The following is a 16945-nucleotide window of genomic DNA, read 5'->3' as shown; positions in this document are numbered from 1 at the left end:
CTCTTTGTCTCCACAATGTGCCAAAGTCATGTACGACGCCAAACGCATAGCGGCTGTCTGTGTAAATTGTCACACGCCTATCCACATGGAGCTCACAGGCGCGTATTAAAGCCATGAGCTCTGCTTTTTGTGCTGAGTGAAATGGTAATGAGTGAGCCTCTAGTATGCTGTCAGGCAATGTCACCACTGAATAGCCACAAAGAAATGAGTTGTCATTCGGCCTTGAACAGGACCCGTCCACATAAACCGTGGCTGAGTCTGGGATAGGTGTTTGCTCTAAATCTGGACGTGATGCTGTGGATTCCTGTATACGTGTCATGCAGTCATGGACGTCAAGCCCGTCTGAGCCATCCTGTCGGTCAGAAGAACACAGCATATGGATCAATAAATGTGCTGGCGAATTGGGTGTGCTGCTTGCCTTTATAGTGAGATTTGCTGTGGAGGTCAGTGTAGCTTCATAACCTGAGCGTCGTTGTGCGGTCATGTGTTGTGTAGTTATGTTTGCTAGAATGGTCGTGACCTGATGATTGGTATGTAGAATAGTGTCATGTGAGGGTGTGAGCTTCTCGCAGTCCCTTATCATGATAGAGCAAGCTGCTACTGCTCTCAGGCAGGCCGGCATCCCCTGAACAATCCACAGGCAGCACCTTTGAGTGGCGGAGGTCAGCACTCCCTTTAATTGAAAGAGGCAGTCATTTCTGTGGACCACAGTATTCGAGGAAGCTTGTCTTTTTTTTTTTACAACAGTCACGCAGAATGTGGTCATGAAAAGAACAGTCTGGTATCCACTGTCTGCAATAGTTCACCATGCCTAGGAAGGACAACATTTCCTTCTGTGTAGTGGGCCGAGGGACGGAGGTCACAGCTTTGACCCTGTCTGTAGTCATGGAACGTTGTCCGTGAGACAGTGTGAATCCCAAATATTGAACAGAAGTCTGACAGTACTGCATTTTCTTTGCCGATGCTTTGTGGCCAGTCTGTTGGAGGTGCTGGAGAAGCATGTGTGTAGCAGTTTGACATAGTTCCTCACTCGGAGCACAGAGGAGGAGGTCATCCACGTACAGCCCTCCGGAGGAGTGAAGCTGTCCAGGGTAGCACGGACCACCATTGAGAAAGCCGCAGGGCTGTCTACCATGCCTTGGGGCAAACGAGTCCAAGTGTACTGCTTATTTCTATGTGTGAATGCAAATATCGGCTGTGTGTCTTCATGCACAGGCACTGAGAAAAAAGCGGAACACAGGTCCACCACGGTAAAATGTATAGCTGTGGATGGAATAGATGTCAATATGCTGGGAACATCTGGGACAAGAGGTGGCAGAGGCATAATGACTGCATTAATTTGTCTTAAGTCTTGTGTAAAATGCCATACGCCAGGTTTGTTAGGCTTTGGCACAGGATTGACAGGAGTGTTATATGGAGATACTGTGGGCTTTATTACTCCTGTAGTCAATAAATCTCCTATGATGACATCTAGGGCTGCGGCTTTTTCGGCGGAAATGGGATATTGCTGTGCTGTGTATATAATGCTGTGCTAGTGATCGCTAGCGGCACAGCTATGTTAGCATACCAAAGCATAACACAGTGAACCTAAAAGTTCCCGATGTTTGTTTTGACAAATGCAATCGCATGGAAAATTGCTTTAAACGGACCAAACTTTAGTATGGGAGAACAACTGAGACAATCCAGCCGCAATATGAGGTTAGTCATTAATGTAAGATAACCTTTATTAGTCCCACACGTGGGAATTCACTTTGTTACAGCAGAAAGTGGACAGTGCAAAGTTACATAGCAAAAATTAGAAAAACACTGGAACAACATATACTGTTGTTCCAGTGTTTATAGAGCAGCTACCAGAGACTTCAACATTAATGAATCAATGGTACGGAAGTGGAGGAAGCAGGAGGAATGAGTTGAGTAAAGTTTGACTTATCTGACTGTTTTGTTTCGTTTAATGCACTTTATAATCTGGTGCACCTTATGTATGAAAACAGACCCGTTTGTCGACAGTGCGCCTTATAATCCCGTGCGCCTTATGGTCACAAATATACGGTATGTATACACGGTGTAGTTACACTTATTGGATGGCTGTAGCTCAGGAGGTAGGTTGGTAGTTTGGTCTCTGGCCGGTCAAGCCAGTCAAGCAGACTGGATGAATGTGGAGGAATAAGACATCACCTCTGATTTCTTTATATGTTGCTGAGAAAATGAGAAATGTAGGTTATTGATGTCACGGCTTGGTACGCCGGTGTGGTGTGAATTGTGGACCCAAATGCAGACACAAAGGGAGGCGGAGTTTCAAATGGAAAACAAGCCTTTATTATGGCTGATTACAAGAAAGCAAAACAAAGTAACAAGGACAGTGGTGAAAACTAAACTAGAACGTAAACTGGGAAAACTATGAAAACTGTGACAAGAGTAACTATGACCACTATGACAAGAGGGAGGGAGGTAACACAGACGACCTGACAGAGACAGAATGAAAACATACAGACTAAAAGTGGAAACCAATAGTGACACAAATGAACATCATGACACCACAGGGAAAAGTAACACTAAAAATGAAAATAGAGACAAGACTTTCAAAATAAAACAGGAAACAAAGCGAGACACTGACATGACACGAGCTTCAGACTAAAATGTGGACTCAACGTGGTGGACTGACGAGGAGCATGAACATTGTAGAACATGCAGAAGGAAAATGGGAACTGGAGAGATAACATGGAGCACAAAGAGAGATTTATAAATTATAAGTTATAGGAGTAACGGAACTAGAATAAAACTCAACTGAATCCTAACTAATAATACCAACACAAGAAATTAACATAAACATGACCAGACGCAGACATGACACGAACTTGGTAACGTGAAGCACACAGACATGAAACATGACAGGTTAGACACACGAACCAACAAAAGAGACTAAACCACTGGGGGTGAAGACACAAAAGTGTCACGGCCCAGCGGCACGAGGTAAAATGATGGACACAAGTGCAAGATCCAAACCGAAAGCGAGACAGTGAGTGAACAAAAAAGTTTATTTTTTCCCCACAATTAAACACACAAGCCTAATTAAAATGAAGCCACTACACTAGTGGGCGCGCTGTCAAAACTAAGGCAACTAAAGGAAAACTAGACAGCTCTAGAATACAGTGGGTCAGCTGTGGCAGTGGGGAGGTGGAAGCTGGGCTGGGAAAATGATATGAAGAGACCGGGGCATTCCTTCAGTGGGCTGGTTTAAATCATTATGCATATGTACTGTTTATAAGATTGGGGAAACCTGCAGTCTGGGGCATTGGTTTCAGGTGAAGGGGACAGGTGGGGCGCAGGGCCCAGATGAGGTCGAGGCGCGGGGAGGCAGGCAGGTGAGAGGCGGGCTAGTTGGCAATGCTGTACTAGCAGCTGGTGGCCCAGGTCCAGAAAAGCGGGGGTGACTGAGGCGAGAACCCCACTCCAGGAGCCAACTCTGGAGACAGGAAAAAGCAGGTAAGTTTTCACACAGGATCTGGACAGAGCAAAAACACACCACTGACTAACATGGGATAGTCCGTGGTGCTCAATCAGGTGACTGATTGAGTGCACAGGTCTTATATGCTGCTGGAATAATTGCCCACAGGTGGTCAGTCAGGGAGGAGCAACCGATCTCCACCCAAAAGGAGGAGGGCCACTGTTGGAAACCTATAGGTACCCACCCAGACCATGACACAAAAGGCTCTAATAACAAGGAGCTATACCTGAGCAACCAAGGAGCTAACGATGACTAAATGAAGCAAAACATAAACAACGAAAAACCAAATACAATAAAACTCAAAACACTGGGTCACAGTGTTTTGTACAGGTGTGACACACTTGAAAGTTAATATTTGGTATGACCGCCTTTATTTGTCAACACAGCTCTCTAACTCAACAACTCTCTTTGGCTACTTTGTTGTCATTTTGAACAGTAGATTTACTAACCCTGCGCAAATTTGCGTAAATCCCCTGAACCTAAAACCTCCCAGAATTACTGACTTTTTTATTTTCTGCTGAGATTTTCACAGGTCGTCAGCTCGATTCTCCTCCTGCTTTTGTTGTCCAAACCACCCATTGCACATTTGCATTTGTTCACTCAGAGTAGCTCAGATCCAAAAATGGCTGCCATATCTATACAAAATATCCCACACATCGACTGAAAGACACACATCCACAATATATGTAGTCTTCAGAAATGGTTCTTCGGGCTTCTTGAAGGATATTCCAAAGCTTTTTTTTTTAAATGTTGGCTGCCTTTTGTTCCAGTCTCTGGGGAGACTAATCCATGACTGACAAAGATCCACTCTGTGTCTTTCAATCCAGGTATTGAAAGACACAGAGCACTAACAATACAGAATAGAAAAGTATCCTTTAATTGTCCCACAAGGGAAAAATTGGGTGTAACAGCAGCAAGAAAGACACATATACAAACAAACAGTACACAAGACACAGAACAGAAACATACACTATTTTTACATATTTACATCAAGGACAATGGTTACCAAAAACAGAGTACTATACTGTTATAAAATAAAATAAAATGAAGTTTTAACCTGGTTATAGTGTGAGGTAAATACAGTAAAACCAAGTATAAAATGAAGCCATTGCCAATGAGATGCTTTCTAGGGTCAGCGGTCCTTTTTTGTGCCACGGACCGGTTTATGTCCAACAATATTTTCATGGACCGGCCTTTAAGGTGTTGCAGATAAATGCAACAAAATAAAACCAGTACCAGTACCAAAAAAGAAGAAGAGTTATTCATAACACACGGGAAAAGACCCAGGGAAACCGAGTTAAAGATAAAAATGATGAAAAATAATGATAAAAACCCTGAAAACCATTAATTTCACACCTGAGCCTCAACTCCCGCAGCCCGGTACCAATCAACTCACAGACCGATACCGGTCCGTGGCCCGGGGGTTGGGGACCGCTGTTCTAGGTAATCAGAAGCTGATTGTACTTTTCTTCATTCATAATTTTATTCATTTTGACCATATCTCTATCAGCAGTCCCAGAAATGCAGTCCTAAACCATGATAGAGCTTTCTCTGGGTTTTACCTCTCTCCTGACCTCCTCCATACATACTGAAAACCATTTGAACTAAAAATGTAAAATTTGAATTTTTTCTTCCTGTTGCTACAATTTTTCCCCTTTGCAGCCCTCAGCCTTTTCTCTGTATTTTCCTTCCATAAGAATGACACCCACCTTTCTACTAACACAATTTCTGATGAGCCTTTGGTGAACACTAGCTATATTGATTGAAAGTTTAGGTGCATATTTCAGGTCCTGTGTCAGGTCTTTACTGGATTTTTTTTCTGTCAGATAGTGTTCATCTGCTGCTGATTTTTCTTTTTTTAGGCCTGCCACTTCTTTTTAATCCTATATCTAGTTTTCTCAAATTTTTTTATGGACACACTGCACACCAGATGATTTCTGGCCAATAGCTCTTTGGGAATCTTGTCGAAAGGTGTTATTTGTAATATTTTTCATAGCTTTAGCTAAGATTTCGGGACAGGCTAGTGCCAAAACAGAATTAAAAACTTGCTTCTTTGCTGAGTTGTCTGTTTTGTGGAGAGAGATGGCTGGGATTAATTGAGTACTCAAGTCAGGCACTTTTTTTGACCGATTCAAACGTCTGTGCTAAGTGGCTTAACAAACCATAAATAAATTATCTGAAAATGGTCAGGTATGAGGACATGATTGAAAATGAATGAAAAATGCAAAAAAAGCAAAAACCAATCAATCAATCAAACAAACAAACAAACAAAAAAATGACAGGAAATTACACGAAAGTCTGCCTCCCTGGAAGCAAAATGTAAATAAATGAGGGGTGCCTCAAGACCTTTGCATGATATGAGCCAAAATAAGCAAGAGAAAATAGCAAAGCTCTAGTACAGACTGTGCAGGGAAGGCCCGACTGCGACCAGGATTTCATCCAGGCACAACAGGAGCTCATTACCTTAGAAACAGCTTCCACTAGATTATAGGCTGGGAAAAAAATGCTGGTAAGTGAATTGTTAAGGTAGATCTAATGGATTTTTATCTTCACAGCTACGTTTCATTGGCACACGGTAATTATAAAACACTGAGGAGAAAGCTGGTGTTAACCCAACTTTAAACATTTTCAGGTGCTCCATAGAACTTTTCTGCTTCACTAACAAATGCTGAAGTGAGCAGTTTTCATCATAGTGGAGACAACTGTGAAGGTGGCTGTCACACACACACACACACACACACACACACACACACACACACACACACACACACACACACACACACACACACACACACACACACACATACAAAACATAGCTCATGATAGGAGGTTATAGCACAGACAGCTGCTGTGCTTTCTCAACCAGCAGAGCACACTGAAAAAAATATGTTGTTGGATTTACTTAATTCAATGGTGGACATTTGTTGCACACAGATGTTTTGCTTTGGCAGCAACTTAAACAATTGAGTTAAATTAACACAATTTATTCATGTTCAATAAACCTGTGCAATTTGTGTTGATAAAATGTGACTTAAACATGTTTTGATGAAGTAATTTGAGCTCTTGAAATATTTTAATCCTTCACAATTTTCTCACTTTATCCCAACACCATTCAATAACTTTTACCCAATACTACTTGGTCACTTAAATACTACATGTTATCTTCAAATTACATTTTGCTATTATATTCTAGTATCAAATACACAATTTTCAAATGGAGGCCTTATAACAGATTATATTGTTCTCTTCCAAGATGGTTGCTGGCATCCACCAGTAACCTTTCAAAACAAAATGTCTAATTTCACTGCATTGACAGTAGGTAAAGAATTAAACTGACATTACTCCACTACTGAATCTATATAAACCAACAGTTAAATAATGTCAGTTCTTCCGTGTTCTCTGGAATCAATCACAGCAAAGAAATTAGACTCTTTCTTTTGAAAAATGTTGGGAAAGAACAATACAAAACATTCTATTTAAGGCCTCTAACGTCAAGATTCAGTTAAACAACAATTATAACTAAACAATTTGAGGTAATGTTAGTTTCCATTAACATTAAATTAGGTTACTGAATTGGCAAACACCTTCCTATTAACATTACCCATTTTACCCCAATAACTAAAGAAATTAGCACTTGCAGGTCAAAACCTTTATTCAAGAGATGCAAAAATAACATTGATACAGTGACTGTCAAAAATTACGGCACTGATCATACTGTGACATCTTGGTTCAAAACAGCACACTTAGAAATATTCAACGTTCCTTACTTCAACTGAATGAAACTGAAAATACCATTTCACACGGCCCATATGGGATATTTAGACTGCATAACTGTTCATGCTACATCTCTTCACTAGTAAAAGAAAGAAAAAATACAAAGAGAAATTTAAAAATGCTGCCAAACAGACAGAGAACTTGTACAGAGCAAAAGGAAAAACAAACAACAACAACAACAAAAAAACGGCTCGTCCTCATGGCAGTTGCAGTGTATATAAAAATGAACCCTGCGATCTGTTCCTGGAATTGAGCTTCAAAAATGCAGCAGAACAAGTGTGAGATTTAAATGTCTTCTCACCTAGAGCTGGTCACCTCACATGCATAACAGTGAGCTTCGTTGCAGGAGCAGTTTTGTCTTAGTTGTGAGCTTTTCTTGAGAGCTGAGTTGCTTCCAACTCCATTACCACCCTTTGAATCACCTCAAAAGTGTAGCAGAGTTGTGATGGGTAACTCATATTGAAGGAATAAAAAAGGTCCAAACAGCATGGCTACTGCAAAGGTCACGTTATCCAGATCTTGAAGAACTACTATACCCTCGATGATGATGCCAACGTCAGAAAAGTCATTGCCTGGTGCATCCTCTGGAGACAGATGTTCATTGTGGTTTTCTCAATCTGTGCAGTGGCCTCAGTCAAGTCCTGGTTAAACACAAAACATTTCTTTAAGATTCCTTTTTAAACTCATCTCTTTTGAATCTACCAGTTCTAATGTTAGAGTAATTTAAACCAATGCAAGCAACATAGTAAATAGCTATAGCCAAAGAGTGGCCTGCCATGCTGCCATTCATGGTCTAACAGAGTTTCTAAGAGAGGGTGAAAAACATAATTTCAAATGCTTTACATTAGTTTTTCTTAGAAAGACACCGGCCCATCAGAAATCCAGGTTTTGTCACTCAGAAGATGTTAGAATTTAGACTTTCAGCCCCACAATTTGGTTAGCTGTTGGTCTTTTTTTTTTTTTCAAACAAAAGCTAATGTAAATATTGGTGGGATTTTCCTTTGTTCACTAGAATGACAAATTTAAAGTTTTTTCACACTGATGTGACCCCTAATACAGGGGTAGGGGTGGGGCCTCAAGGGCCGGCGGCTGAGTTCACTACCAGGCCTCATGTGAACTTCAAATTATTAAAGAGGACTACTGGTCCTAACTGGTCCAATGAGGATCAAGTGGATAACTAAATGCATTTTTAAATGTTGCAAAGCCACAATCTACTCATAAAACACTCACCATGAACTCCTGCACCAAGATGTTGCAATTGTCTTTCACACAGATGCGGAGCACTTTGATGAGACTCCCTTTGAGCATTAATGTCATCCTAAAGTATTATAACAAAGAAAACAGAGATTTGTGAACTTTTCAGTAGCACAGAAGAAAATGATCCCAGACCAAAACTTAAACCAGTCAACATGCAACACCAGCATCTACAAAGCAATATCAAAAGTTCCTGTTTGACATCAACTTTATGGATATATAGTTTCCAGAACATTTATTTTTTTAAAAAGATCAATTTTTCTCAGTGGGCCAGTAAATGCATGACGAAAATTATGGCATCCTTTCGGTGGAATCAGTACTCACAGGTAATAGTTGACTGTTTCAATGGATGCAGCATAAAAATCTTTTACTGACCTAATGCAATACATATACACTTTGTAGTTAAAGAATTTTAAAGTTCTTACTGTCATCATGGCAGCTACATCCTTTAGCTTTGTGCCCTGTTCCCCCGATCACTTTGCAAACACTTTCAGCAGACTGTCAGAGAGAAACTCAGCTCCGTCAGAAACCTTGACTGTAAAGGCATGGTTGGGATGCACTGGAATGCTGCATTTCATCTGAAATGACATAAAATTATTTTGAAATAACAGCAGGCACTGTGCTTGGTTAATAATCAGTAATGTTTTGTTGAATAAAAACTGTGTTTCCAGATCTTATGGGATTAAAAAAATCCAAAGATGTTTATTTCTGATTTGCAACCCAAGAACCCACAAGTTACAACCTCATTTTAGTTCAAGTGTGCATTAATGTGAGTCCAGTAATCACCTTTCTGACAATACATACAGGTATAAGTTAAACCTATGGCAGATTTTGGATTTCTCAGTTGTATTAATAGGGTGGTCTATTTGAGTATGCATGCACCTAATAATTATAAAAAACCTATTATAATTAAGTTACAGAAACCTTAAGCGAAAATAGAATATACTTTCTTACCATAACACCTTGAACCCACAATCCATCAGCTGACTCCTGGTGAAATGCAGAATAGATGTGGTCTCTCAATGTGCATCAACAAAAACAAAAACAAAAACAAAAGGACAGCAGGTGAGGGCAGGAGGGGTAGGGATGTAAGCTAGCATAATACCGCTGATGATATTAGCTAAAGCTGTTCAATGTCCAAAATCTCACTAACACCACGGTGCAGTAAATACACAATGTAACTGAAGAGTCAGTTGACAAATCTATTCACACAGAAAACCAAATTATGTTATGAGTGCCTCGTAATTAGGTTTAATGTGATATTACGGCTCTTGTGCCAAAGACAAATTCAAATGAAAAAGCGCCAATTCTTTGATAACAGATAAAACAGCAAATAAGCTAACGGCTCTTTTTTAGCATGTTACATGGCGGCACTTTAGACGTTTAACTACATTTGGCTGAAATATGGTAAATATTAATTCAAAAAATCAAGACATACCAAAAAACGTAGAGTTGGCTGCTCGACTTGACTGAGATGGATGCATTTTTTAAACCACGATCCAAAGCCCGCGAGATGAAATCACGCGTGGTTTCACGAGATTTAACGTTGCTATCTTATTGACTTACTTCACCTGAACATGATATGAACAATTTAATACACCCTTTCTGCATATCATGTAGTTTTTACACTATATAGTTACATTTATCTTTAAAACATGAGGCAATTGTGTTAAATACATGCAAGATGCTTACATAAATCCAAGAGATGGCCAGTCCCTTTTTTTCAGTGCAGAGGGAAGTCCTTAAAAGCCATCCAAGCCAGGAAAGGATCTGCTTCTGATGAATCACCACCTCCTCCTCTTCCTCCTCCTCCTTCTGTTGCTCATCACTCCTTCTGCAGCTCTCCTCCCTATGCTCCTGAGGTGTAAAGCTGTAATATTGATTCAGCTGGCTAACTGCTCTCCCTGTGTACCCTGTTAGAGAAGCTGAAGTCTTTCTTTAGTCGTTTACAAATGCTTGCTCCAAAAAAGACTTTCAGGACTTTTCACATTGGCATTCATTTGGCAAAATGCCTCCAGAACTCTCAAACAGTGTCAATTGTAATAGACAGTTTTGCTAAAGTATACAGTATACACTTTTGCATAGGCCCAGCTAGGTTTGGAGAGCTTTTCCCCTTTAAAAAATACAAATTGAAATCTTATCTTATTGTTTTTTCTCTAATATTAAAATTTGCTTTATGATCTGAATGAATGAAGTGTGACAATTATATGAAAAAATGTAAACTCAGGAGCACTGTGCACTTTTCACAGCACTGTGTAGTATAAAAGTATCATTTTTAAACTCTATACCAAGCATAGAAAGTATAATTTAGAAAAGAAAGCAGTTGTGATGAGCTGCTGTCCTTAGCTTGTCACAAGCTGTGGCACAGCAATTTAGCCCGAGGCCTCGCTATAGGCTCGAATTGTAAAAGAGTAATATTTGTGCAGATGATGGCAAACCAGAAAACAAGTGACAACCTTAAAAAAAGACATGAAATAAACCTGTTTCAGCCATATTTAAAATGGTGTGTCAGTGCCATGTGACGACCGCAGCATTGCTGCATTCTGTGGAAGAAGGGCAAACACATTTTTACAGCAACACCACAACTTTCTAATTCATGCTTAACAATTATGCTTAGTACTTTATGGCAGTTACGTTGCAGTGTCATTAAACGGTGAGCTGTAATTGAAAAGGTGTACTGGAGGCTGTTACTGGTGCTATACATGTTTATAAATTCACCTTGCAAGTGTCAAATAAAATCTTTATGGTGTGTTCTTGGGATGCAGTGCTAAATTTTTATCAGTCTAATCGGTAAAATGAACTGCTACAGCCACAGTAAGTGGACAGTCTCATCTGCATATTCAACTCTGCATAGAAAGAAAAGAGGGGGTGGAAGACTTGACAGTAACTTATAATGTGCCTAATACTTTGTGAAGGCTTTAACAATATGAAGACCTGTTTGAAGCAAAGACTGTGACAAGCAAAAATAAGTAAATGACTTTTTCCCCCTGACATTTGCTTCTACTGAAAGTCGATTGTATAACTACTGTTTACCACAAGTACTTCTGTTTCCATGAATGTTGGTAACACATGTGTAATTTGATCTTAATCTGAATATGACACTGAATGCAACATTTTTCAAGCACTTACAGTGGTGTTGCCATGCACTGCAGCTCATTTCTAATCATCCCAGTTGGTACTGGGTCAACTGATTGTGGGTTGTCCAGGGCAACACATCATCATTCCCTTACAGAGCCTGGAGGAGTGTTTGGGCTTGCTATCCAGCTGGAAAGAAAACAACAGATGGGACAAATTTTTGCTGCGGGATGTTGTGGTAGGTATGCTGGTTAATTCTGGTTAAGTGGCCACTAATATCACCAGTGGCAGGTTCTCCACCATGCTTCACACTGGGAACTCCTGAAATTCCGGTGCCCGTTACTGAAGTATGTGTAACAACATTTATGAAGCATATTATCATTGCTATTGTTGGACATTTAATTCTGTGTTACCCTGCATCAGATTGGCGGCCTGTCCAGGGTGTTCCTCTGGCCATATGGTAGCTGGGATAGGCTCCATTCCCCCCAGGACACTGATACAGATGAGCACGGGGGCTGTCAAACATGCAACTGTAGACATTTTATAAGTCCCAACAAAGGAGTGCTTTCAGTGGATCATCACCACAGAGAGACAGGTCCAGCCCAAACACTGCCTTTCAGTAGACCCAAGAGGAGACTCGCTGGAAATAATTGCAGACAGACTGAAAGAAGTTTATAATGTTTCACTGACTCAATAACATCACAGACCTGAAGAAAGAGGTTATAATCTGAATAAAAGGAACCGTGAATAAGGTTTTATCCAAGGCTGCAACAGAACAGAAGCAAAAGGACTTAAGTGTATGTAAGATAATTGCATATCCTCTTTAGGGTGGCAGGTGGGCTAGAGCCTATCCCACCTGTCATTGGGTCAAAGGTGCTGTAGACCTTGGATAGTGAAATGACTTTTCACAAACACAATCACAATCACGGTCAAATTAGACTCACCAATTAACCCAACATGCATGTCTCCAGAATGTGGGAGGAAGCCCCAGTATGCACAGACAACCCATTCTTTTTTTTTTTTTTTTTTTGTGTCCCGTTTGGATCTTTAGACATCAGAATTGTCTTAAGGCCAAGAAAGATGCCAAGCGGATTTATTTTACCAAGTGGATCATCATGGCCTTGCCATATTGGTCCATTTGATTGACATTTATTATAATTATGAATTTATTTTATTTTCAGTTGCTACAAATGGGACAGACATGACTGGGGGACAGGACAGGGAGAAAGAATGAAAGAAAGAGAGGGAGAGAAAGAAAACCAAAGGGGAGAAGAGACGGTGAGAAGGGGGGGAAGAAAGAAAGAAAAAAAAACAAAAAAAAAACACCTGGGTCACCTGTATGGAGAAAAAAACAGAAGAGAAAGCAAACAACAAAGAGCAACATAATAAAAAAAACGGCACCATCACAATAAACTAGCTAGCAGTAGATATCAGTAGATACTAAATAATAAACGATATTGTGCAGTACGCAAGATAGACAGCGCACAATGTGCTTTGAGGCAGCAGCCAAGAAAGCTGTAGTCCGCGTCTGTGAATACCCGTGTGTACACCTGTGTGCATACCTGTGTGGATCAGCATGCTTGTATTCCAAAGGTTTCTCCATGTAACGATCTGCTAGGGAGTGTGGGGGGGCCACAGCCCCGTCCCCCAGGGTATGAAGCAGGTATGGAGGAGATCAAAACTCCAGACATCCAGAGGCCCTCAGAACACAAGAGACCAAGGAAGACCAACAGAGGGGCAGCCGCGCCACTGTCCCAGAAAGAGCTGAGGAGAGTCCCAGATGAGGGCTCACTCAGCAGCCGCGGGGCAGAAGCCAGGGGGAGTTGCAGTGACGCGCCCGTGAGCTCCGCCGGCAGCCAGCCGTGCCTGAGTGACCGAGCCCCAGGCCGAGAGGCCGGGGGCACCCCACCCCAGGCTCCAGGCCCAGATAAGCGGCCGCCAAGGAGTGAGCCGGTGTGTACCCGGACGCCCACCCCCAGACACAAAGAACCACCAACGCACCGACACCTGAGGGAGTCCGCCACTGGCAGGGGAAGTGGTGGTGGGTGGAGATAGGCCTCCAAACCTTGGAGGGCCTGAGATGTCCACAGAGAGGTGGCGTCTGATACCCAACCTGACATATAGACACAGACATACAGGCACACACAGACACAAACATCCATTCCCACCCTCATGCTCTCATATGCACTTACTCCACACTCAACCAACGTGGAGACAGACATAAAGAGACGCTGTACACACAATCACACTCCCCAAGCGTACTCTACAAACCGGGTCTAGGTACCCTTGCCCCTGGAGGGGGAAACTGCACCCAGACCCAGGTGGTGTTACCCTTTTCCCTGCGGTGAGGAGAGGCAGACCGCCCCGACTCCGCAGCAGCAGGGAGGCCCCACACTCCAGACCGCAGTCGGACGGCCAACTCCTCCTCCTAGCCCCCCCGCTCCAGCAGGTCGCAGAGAATGGGGGTGAGAGAAGACTCCAAACCTCACTCCACCCGCTCATTGTAGTGTTGATGCATGTGTGTTCTAAGGTGCAATTAAAACCCAGGAGGGCATGGAGCTACCTGCCAGAGAGCAGCAGGTAAGCGCATAGTCCCTCCTGCTAGCCCTCAGTGTCTACGTGTATTTAAAATTGAGAGGTGGGCAACGACGCCAGGGGTGAAGTGTACACCCTGATGGTAATTTGGACTCCGTGTATCGTGCCCACCCCCAAGATCCTATATGTACACTCAACAAAAATATAAACGCAACACCTTTGTTACTGCTCCCATTCCCCATGGGATGGACGTAGAGACCTAAAATTCATTCCAGATACACAATATAACCATCCCTCCCAAACAGTGGTCACAAATCAGTCCAAATGTATGGTAGTGGGCACATCTGCCATATTGAGATAATCCATCCCACCTCACAGGTGTGCCACATCAGGATGCTGATCTGACATCATGAGTAGTGCACAGGTGTACCTCAGACTGCCCACAACAAAAGGCCACCCTGGAATGTGCAGTTTTGTCTCACAGCAAAATGCCACAGATGCCACAAGCAATGAGGGAGCGTGCAATTGGCATGCTGACAGCAGGAATGTCGCCCGTGCATTGAATGTTCATTTCTCAACCATAAGCCGTCTCCACAGGCGTTTCAGAGAATATGGCAGCACATCCAACCGGCCTCACAACCGCAGACCTCGTGTAACCACACCAGCCCAGGACCTCCACATCCAGCAGGTTCACCTCCAAGATCGTCTGAGACCAGCCACCCAGACAGCTGCTGGAACAATTGGTTTGCACAACCAAACAATTTCTGCACAAACTGTCAGAAACCGTCTCAGGGACGCTCAACTGCATGCCCGTCGTCCTCATTGGGGTCTTGACCTGACTCCAGCTCGTCGCCGTAACAGACTTGTGTGGGCAAATGCTCACATTCGATGGCGTCTGGCACGTTGGAGAGGTGTGCGCTTCACGGATGAATCATGGTTCACATTGTTCAGGGCAGATGGCAGCTGAGAATGTCCCAGTTCTTGCATGGCCAGCATACTCACCGGACATGTCACCCATTGAGCATGTTCGGGATGTGCTTGACCGGCGTATACGACAGCGTGTACCAGTTCCCACGAATATCCAACAACCTCGCACAGCCATTGAAGTGGAGTGGACCAACATTCCACAGGCCACAATTGACAATCTGATAGACTCCATGCGACGATGTGTTGCACTGCATGAGGCAAATGGTGGTCACACCAGATACTGACCGGTTCTGGGTCCCCAGACCCCCAATAGCGCAAAAAACTGCACATTCCAGGGTGGCCTTTTGTTGTGGGCAGTCTGAGGTACACCTGTGCACTACTCATGATGTCAGATCAGCATCCTGATGTGGCACACCTGTGAGGTGGGATGGATTATCTCAATATGGCAGATGTGCCCACTACCACACATTTGGACTGATTTGTGACCACTGTTTGGGAGGGATGGTTATATTGTGTATCTGGAATGAATTTTAGGTCTCTACGTCCATCCCATGGGGAATGGGAGCAGTAACAAAGGTGTTGCGTTTATATTTTTGCTGAGTGTATGTGTAATGAGAGTGTGAGTAATGTGAATGTCTAAGTTGTGGGATAAAATTGAGGCAGAGGCAGCCAGAAAGGGGGGGGGGGGGGGGTAGCCTCCTCTGCACCCTGGTGACATACCCCTACTCCAAGGCCCTGCATGTGTGGGTGGTTGTGGTGGAGCGGGAAGAGGGAGGCAGCTGGAGATGGGGAGGGAAGGAAGGGAGGGGCAGGTGACCCCTCCCTGGGGCCAGCTCCCCCGCTGACCCCAGTAGGCACTCCCATACTCCGCGACCCGCCAGGGAAAGGGGGCCCAGGCCCATCCAGACCGGGGCCCAGCGCAGCAGCGCCCCCCGGCCCCACAGACAACCCATTCAAGCATGAAGGAAACGTGTTTTTACGATTATGGACAGTTCAAGGAAAGTTTGGTCTGAACCTCTGATTGAGGGAGATGAAGATGTAAACAAGTTTTCCTCCACATGGACTCAAACTTTCCACAAAAATGCTTAAAATAATGACACTTATCCAAGGAGAAGACTTTGATCACCTTCAGTTATGGTGTGAGAGCTAACCACACGGTGAATGGGAGACAGATACATAAAAAGAAGTTAAAAAGTTAAAAAAAACTTTGTAGTAAAGGATAAAAAGTCACTGAACTCTTTAAAAACAAGCTTTTTTTGGTGAGACAGACGATAAACCACAGCACAGCCTGTATTTCTGAGTTTAATCAGCTGTAATTCAAAAACTGAAAACTGGCCAACATTCACTGAACAACAAGAGAACCGGCACCGAAACACTGCAGCGAGATCTCCTCCTCAATCAAATCTCCGAAGCTGACTGATGAAAGAATAACCAAGTGAGAAGAAAAAGAAAGAAAAAGGTCGGCGGCAAAGCCAATCACGTCATCATACCTTTTAGAGAAGGACTTGTTGTTGAGTCCTGTCTGCCACAAGTGTTCGGGTTTTGGATCCAAACACTGTAATCTACAGACCACAACAGTGGCAAGAAACCTGATGAAAGCCTCGACTGTATTTGTGCAAAGTAAACGCCCTTTTACCTTCTGTGATTGTTGTGGTGGTTCGAATTGTCTTTATTAATCAAAAAAAATGTAATCCAAATTGTTGCAGAGCTCGTTAGTGGACGGCTGAATGGAGCTGGACTGCTATTCACAGCTTGAATCCTTCACAAAGTCATGATTTGCTTCTTGTTTTACCCTGGCAGTAGCTCTAAGGTTGCAAATCCCATCTTAATCCACGTTGTCTAACAGTATCAGCTTGTTTCAACTCTTTATTTAAC

General features: G+C 42.8%; 1 long non-coding RNA gene across 2 annotated transcripts; it reads right to left on the bottom strand.

Annotated features, from left to right (window-relative positions):
* Positions 1-7234: 7234 nt before the first annotated feature.
* LOC146661579 (uncharacterized) lies at positions 7235-10251 on the bottom strand. 2 transcript variants are annotated; one of them, XR_014913232.1, is made up of 5 exons: positions 9972-10251; positions 9488-9551; positions 8959-9111; positions 8510-8597; positions 7235-7920 (listed from the first exon to the last, which is right to left on the bottom strand). It is a non-coding gene; the product is annotated as an uncharacterized LOC146661579 (long non-coding RNA). The 2 variants fall into 2 exon arrangements; XR_014913231.1 differs by lacking the exon at positions 9972-10251 and having other exon boundaries at positions 9488-9959.
* Positions 10252-16945: the final 6694 nt, after the last annotated feature.

The sequence above is a fragment of the Rhamphochromis longiceps genome, linkage group LG9, assembly GCF_057381845.1.
Source record: "Rhamphochromis longiceps isolate RC_006_pf linkage group LG9, R_longiceps_female_GT1.1, whole genome shotgun sequence".
In the NCBI taxonomy this organism is placed as follows: domain Eukaryota; kingdom Metazoa; phylum Chordata; class Actinopteri; order Cichliformes; family Cichlidae; genus Rhamphochromis; species Rhamphochromis longiceps.
This window is presented reverse-complemented; position numbering and strand designations above follow the sequence as displayed.